Source organism: Macaca mulatta, chromosome 1 (genome assembly GCF_049350105.2).
Source record: "Macaca mulatta isolate MMU2019108-1 chromosome 1, T2T-MMU8v2.0, whole genome shotgun sequence".
In the NCBI taxonomy this organism is placed as follows: Eukaryota; Metazoa; Chordata; class Mammalia; order Primates; family Cercopithecidae; genus Macaca; species Macaca mulatta.
The window spans coordinates 8,445,943-8,453,340 of record NC_133406.1 but is presented as its reverse complement, the minus strand read 5'-3'; the positions used below and the strand labels follow the sequence as shown (position 1 = coordinate 8,453,340).

The following is a 7,398-nucleotide window of genomic DNA, read 5'->3' as shown; positions in this document are numbered from 1 at the left end:
AAATGTATAGACCTCGGCTGAGCGTGGTTGCTCTCACCTGTAGGTCCCAGCAATTTGGGACGCCAAGGTGGGAAGATAGGTTGAGCCCAGGAGTCTGTGACCAGCCTGAGCAACATAGGGAGACCCCATTTCTACAAACAAACAAAATGTATAGACCTGCACTGTCCAATATGTTAGCCACTAGCCACACGTGGCTCTAGGGCACTTGAATTGTGGCGGGTCCAAATTGAGATGTGCTGTAAGCGTAAGACGCACAGCTGATTTCAAAGACCACATACGAGGGGATAAAAAGAGAATGTAAAATGCATCTATTAATTTTTAAAATGTTGATTGCATGTTGAAATGATAATGTTTTGAATATATTGGGTTAAAGAAATTATTTAAATATTATTAAAATTTATTTCATCTGCTTCCTTTTTTTTCTTTTTTGAGACAGAGTCTTACTCTGTTGCCCAGGCTGGAGTGCAGTGGCACAATCTCTGCTCACTGTATCGTCTGCCTCCTGGGTTCAAGCGATTCTCCTGCCTCGGCCTCCAGAGTAGCTGGGACTATAGGCGCCCGCCACCATGCCTGGGTAATTTTTGTATTTTTAGTAGAGATGGGGTTTCACCATGTTGGTCAGGCTCGTCTAGAACTCCTAGCCTGAAGTGATTCACCCACCTTGGCCTCCCAAAGTGTTGGGATTACAGGCATGAGCCACCACGCCCAGCTGTTTCCTTTTATTTTTTAAGTAGCTACCAGAAAGTTTTAAACTACGTGTGTGGCTCACATTATATTTTTGTTGGACAGTGTCAGCCCAGACTCTTTCTTCAGATAAATGCACAGTCACATACACGACTTAAATTTATATCTAATTGTTGGTGTCCATGACTCTATTCGGAATTGTTGGAATGCAGGTAGAAAACCATAGCTCTCGTTTATTCTCCACAAAGCTTTCTGACAGGTTGTTCAAAAAACAAATATAAAAATGTCATGGCCGTGGCTTAAAATTTTGAATGAATACCTCATTGCCTACAAGACAAGGTATAAATTTCTGTAACATTATAGTCAGAGCTCTTCTCAACATTACTCTAATTCACTTTGCCAGCCTTCTTTCCTGACACGTCCTGACCACACACACACATCTGTTCTCTAGCTCCTCCAAACAATTTGACCTCCTCTCAAACGGGCACACACACGGCTTCCGCCCTGTCCTCATCCTCTCCTCTCAGCCTAGGGATGCCCTCCTTCCAATTTTTCACCTGTCTAAATCCTCTTCATTCAACAACGCCCTGTTCAAATATCATTTCCTCTGTTAATCCCTTTCTGTCATCAAAGACTGAATTGATTCCTCCTCTCTAGTTTGTCCCAAGGCAGTTTGCTCAGATCACTGTTACGTCAATTTATTTCCTATTGCAGTTAAATATACACATGTCCACGGGTATTTCACATAGATGCACGTGCCTGTCTCCCATACTCCAATATGAACGCTTTTAGACAATGACCTTATATGTTTTATGTTTGCTTCTCCAGTGCCTTGTATATGATGGGTATGCCAGAAAAGTTTGTTAAATGAATTTTTTTAAAAAAGAAATTATAGAGAAAGGATAACACATTAGATTCCTAGGTAAATCAATAAGAACCTAGGCTGTGTCAATAGAAGAGTAGAATTTGAAAAGGGGAGAAATAAAGGAGATCTGTGGCACGGTTTGGATAGAGGAAATAAAAGAAATGGGACCCAGAAGACCTTGGGTGCCCGCGATGGGACTGAATGGTGGTACTGGAAACGGGAGAAATGGGAGAAGACGGGAAGAGCAGCATTGGCGAGAGGGTCGAGATGGAGTGGGCGGAGGTAGGTGTGGAGTTCTGCTGGGTCTCAGGTGACAGCAGGGCAGACAGAAGAGGTCCCAGCAGATATAAAACATGTGAGTCAGGGGCTTGGGTGACACTGAGAGCTACCTACTTAAAATTTGTGCATGATATCCTGGGAGATGAACTCAAGAAAGACAACATGGGCCGGGCGCGGTGGCTCAAGCCTGTAATCCCAGCACTTTGGGAGGCCGAGGCGGGTGGATTACGAGGTCAGGAGATCGAGACCATCCTGGCTAACATGGTGAAACCCTGTCTCTACTAAAAATACAAAAAACTAGCCGGGCATGGTGGTGGGCGCCTGTAGTCCCAGCTACTCGGAGGCTGAGGCAGGAGAATGGCGTGAACCTGGGAGGCGGAGCTTGCAGTGAGCCGAGATCGCGCCACTGCACTCCAGTCTGGGCGACAAAGCGAGACTCTGTCTCAACAAAAAAAAAAAAAAAAAAAAAAAAGAAAAAAAAAAGACAACATGTGGGAAAAAAGAAGGGAATTGAAGCCAGAGACTTGGGTGATAACGTTTAAGGGTTGGAAGGAAAAAGTAAACCCAACAAATAAGATAAAGACAAAAAATCAGAGGCAGAATTTCCTAAACTGTACCTAGAACTTTAATGATAAAGGATCCTGGAAATTCCAGTTTGTATCCTTTCATCCCTTGAAATACTGATTTAGGGGGATGTAGAAGGGGAAAGAATGGACACCAAATGCCAATTGACCTATTCAGTGTTTTGGAATTCAGAGGTTACATGTGACCCATGAGAGAGCAGTTTTAGTAATGTGGGAAGATGAAAAAGCAAGTTGAAAAGGTAAGAAATGAAGAGTAAGAAGGAAGAGAAGCACTGGGGATAGACTGTCCTTTTGCAAAGGTTGCATCCCTTTTCTTAAAGAATCCATAGAATCTCCTAAGGATTAGGAGCACAGTCTGTGGATTTCTTTGTTGTTGTTTTTTGCTTTTTTGAGCTGGAGCTTTGCTCTTGTTGCCCAGGTTGGAGTGCAATGGCACAATCTCAGCTCACTGCAACCTCTGCCTCCCAGGTTCAAGCGACTCTCCTTCCTCAGCCTCCCGAGTAGTTGTGATTACAGGCACCCACCACCATGCCCAGCTAATGTTTTGTATTTTTAGTAGAGACGGGGTTTCACCATGTTGGCCAGGCTGGTCTTGAACTCCTGACCTCAGGTGATCCACCCGCCTCGGCCTCCCAAAGTGCTGGGATTGCAGACATGAGCCACTGCGGCCAGCCCCAGCTTATGGATTTCAATCTCAGCTCTGCCACTGATTAGCTGTGTGTTTCCAAGCAAGTGCCACAAGCTCTTTGATTCTCTGTTTTCTCATTTATAAAATGAGAATAACAATACTGTCTGTAGGATTTACTATGAGGGTGAAATGATTCAATCCACGCTGAGTGCTCAGCACAGTACTTGGCACCTTGCAACAGACTGAGGAGTTGTTGCTCTTGTCAATTTTGCTCCATGCCTTTTTGAGCAAGCATCCCTGGTTAAGCATCAATTTCTTTTCTTTTTTTGAGACATAGTCTTGCTCTGTCTCCCAGGCTGGAGTGCAGTGGCATGATCTCGGCTCACTGCTACCTCCGCCTCCCAGGTCAAACAATTCTCCTGCCTCAACCTCCTGAGTAGCTGGGATTACAGGTGTCCGCCACCACTCCCGGCTAATTTTTGTATTTTTAGTAGAGATGCAGTTTTAGTATGTTGGCCAGGCTGGTCTTGAACTCCTGACCTCGTGATCCACCTGCCTCAGCTTCCCAAAGTGCTGGGTGTGAGCCACTGTACTCGGCTTTAAGCACCAATTTTTAAATTTGGTGTTGTATAAGTTTTATCTTAGTTTGGTGAGTTGTTGTATTAGTTGTATTGCTGGGGCTGCCATAACAAAATACCACAGCTGAGTGGCTTCAGCAACAGAAATGTACTTTTTCACAGTTCTGGAGGCTAAAATCCGAGCTAACGGTGTCAGCACGGTTGGTTCCTTCGGAGGCCTCTCTCCTGGGCTTGGAGATGGCCATCTGCTCCCTGCGTCCTCACATGGTCTTTTCTTCTGTATCTGCCGGTGTTCTAATCTCCTTTTCATGTAAAGACATCAGTCATATTGGATTAGAACCCTAGTGACCTCATTGTAACCTCATTACCTCTTTAAAGACCAAATCCCCCAATATGGTCATATTCTGGGTACTGGGGGTGAAGATTTCTTCTTCTTCTTCTTCTTCTTCTTTTTTTTTTTTTTTTTTTTTTTCTTTTTTTGAGACAGAGTCTTGCTCTGCCGCCCAGGCTGGAGTGCGGTGGCCGGATCTCAGCTCACTGCAAGCTCCGCCTCCCGGGTTCCCGCCATTCTCCTGCCTCAGCCTCCCGAGTAGCTGGGACTACAGGCGCCGCCACCACGCCCGGCTAGTTTTTTGTATTTTTTAGTAGAGACGGGGTTTCACCGTGTTAGCCAGGATGGTCTCGATCTCCTGACCTCGTGATCCACCCGTCTCAGCCTCCCAAAGTGCTGGGATTATAGGCGTGAGCCACCGCGCCCGGCCTTCTTCTTCTTTTTTTTTGAGACGGAATCTCACTCTGTTGCCCAGGCTGGAGTGCAATGGCACGATCTTGGCTCACTGCAGCCTCTGCCTCCCGGGTTCAAGTGATTCTCCTGCCTCAGCCTCCTGAGTCGCTGGGATTACAGGCACCCACCATCATGCCTGGCTAAATTTTGTATTTTTAGTAGAGATGGGCTTTCACCATGTTGGCCAGGCTGGTCTCAAGCTCTCGACCTAAAGTGATCCACCTGACTTGGCCTCCCAAAGTGCTAGGATTACAGGTGAGAGTCACCACACCTGGTCCCATGACAGGTGCTTTTGACAAAAAAAAAAGGCACCCTGTTTATATTTTATTCTTTAAGAAGGCAAATTTTGAGGCATGTTAAAGGACTAAGAGAAAAGTTTCCATTGGAGGAAAAACTCAGAAACTCAGAGTGGTGAAACCCAGATTTGCTTAGGTTTAGTTAGTTTGGTTGTTTGTTTTTTTTGTTTGTTTGTTTTGTTTTTTATGAAACAGAGTCTTGCTCTGTCGCCCAGGCTGGAGTGCAGTGGCGCGATCTTGGCTCACTGTAAACTCCACCTACCAGGCTCAAGCGATTCTCTTACCTCAGCCTCCCGAGTAGCTGGGATTACAGGCACAAGCCACCACATCCAAATGTTTGTATTTTTAGTAGAGACAGGGTTTCACCATGTTGGCCAAGCTGGTCTTGAACTCCTGACCTCAGGCGATCTGCCTGCCTTGGCCTCCCAAAGTGCTGGGATGACAGGTGTGAGCCACCGCGCTGGCCGCTTGCTAGGTTTAGATAGTTAATGAGTGGTAAGGGATTCTGCTGAGTTCTAACCCAACATTCGTATCTACTTCCCCCGACCCTGCCCCCATTCCCCAGCACCACTTCTGCGTGTCATTCTAAGTCTGCATGCCTCTTTGGATATGAGAATGATTCTTACAGCTTATGGTGATTGGATGCTTTATTAAATAGTGCTGTTATTTCCCTGGGACTGAAAGGCAGAGATATAGGCAGTTTTACAAGAGAGACTGAAAAATACAACAACGACGCAAAAGGGTGGGGCTGTCCCAAGAGGACTGCTTGCTACTGTGTGCTTGCTCCAAATCTCCACCAACTCCTCATAAAACCTGGGACTGGAATTCTCCAGGCCCCACGGCTGCTATCACAGCCGCCTGTACCACACATGTGCCTCCCTGATGTGGCAAGGGTGGCCATATGTGGCTTATTAATGAACTTTCTCTGTCTTACAGATTGCCTCGAAGATGCCAGATTTCCCCAAAGATTCAGTTTGCTGGACTCTCTCCCTCATTAAGTCTCCAGTAGCTATAAACACAGCCATCTCTGTCTGAATTCTTAATGACTGGAGGTAAAAGATTCTGCTGCTCTAATGCATTCATTCTAAACAGGTGATCTGTTACTACAAAGGATTAAATTAAACAGTGTATCACTTTGATATGGTTTGGCTGTGTCCCCACCCAAATCTCATCTTGAATTATAGCTCACCTAATACCCTCGTGTTATAGGAGGGCCCCAGTGGGAGATAATTGAATCATGGGGGCGGTTTCCCCCATACTGTTCTCGTGGTAGTGAGTAAGTCTCATGAGATCTGATTTTTTTTTTTTTTTTTTTTTTGGCCCGGAAATCAGAAAATAACTTTATTTCATCGTGGGGAGCAGGCTGACGTCCAGCATCAGAGCTCCTGAACAGCTTCTTGGTGCTGGCGACCTTGGTGACCTTGAGCACATTGAAGCACACCATCTTGCTCAGGGGCTGGCACTCACCCACTGTGACGATGTCACTGATCTGGACATCCCTGAAGCAGGGGGACAGCTGTACGGACATGTTCTTGTGGCCCTTCTCAAAGCGGTTGTACTTGCAGATGCAGTGCAGTCTCGGCAGATGACAATGATCCTCTGCATCTTCATCTTGGTCACCACACTAGAGAAGACCTGCCCTCGAATGGAGACATTCCCAGTGAAGGGGCATTTCTTGTCAATGTAGGTGCCCTCAATAGCCTCTTGAAGCCCAGACCAATGTTCTTATAGTACCACGGGGGCTTCTCCTGGGTAGTTTCTGCCAGCAGTGTCCCTCTTCTTGTTTTGAAAGATGGTTGGCAGCTTTTAGTAGGCACCCACTGTCTGAATGTCTGCCATCTTCCTGGCCACCTGAAAAAAGGGTCTGATGGTTTTAAAACAGGAAAGTCCTTTCACTTGGCTCTCATTCTCTCTTGTCTGCCACCATGTAAGATGTGCCTTTTGCCTTCCGCCATGACTGTGAGGCCTCCCCGGCCACGTGGAACTGTGAGTCCATTAAACCTCTTTTTCTTTATAAATTACCCAGTCTCGGGTATGCCTGTATCAGCCACGTGAAAATGGACTAACACACATTTCTTTCTTCATTGTCTTCTGTGAGGCAGTAGATTTTGGAGGTTAAGAGAGTTTGATTTTGATTTTCGGCTCTGCCTGTTCTTACTAGGTATTAGCTTTTTGCAAGTTACCTAGCCATCCTAATACTATTTTCCTTATCTCTGAAGTAAGGATAGTAACAGAGTCTTCTCCTGAAGGTTATTGTGAGGATTAAGTGAAAAGATGTAGGTGACACTAGTTGTGTAGTCTGAGACATAATATGTACTCAATAAATGCTAGCTATTATCATTAGTATACATCTTGGAGGAGGATGGGAATGAACATGGGAAAAGTAACTAAGAATTAGTTTTGGTTCCCACCTACCAACTGGAGTTTGGGTCTTAAGTTTTCAACTTGGTATGTCATAGGTAAAATTATTTTGTGAACCACCTATCAGGTACTATATTTACCACTTGGAAGACTGGATCATTAGAAGCACAGACTTCAACATCAAGCTATAGATTCATGTAATAAACCTACACATGTACCCCCTGAATCTAAAATTACAAAGCAAATAAATAATTAATTATTATTATTATTTTTTTGAGACAGAGTCTCACTCTGTCACCCAGGCTAGAGTGTAGTGATCTCAGCTCACTACAACCTCTG

The 7,398-nt window shown here is 45.2% G+C and overlaps 1 pseudogene; it reads right to left on the bottom strand.

Annotated features, from left to right (window-relative positions):
* Window positions 1-3,676: 3,676 nt before the first annotated feature.
* On the bottom strand, window positions 3,677-6,537 carry LOC100430084 (small ribosomal subunit protein uS17 pseudogene; annotated as a pseudogene).
* Window positions 6,538-7,398: the final 861 nt, after the last annotated feature.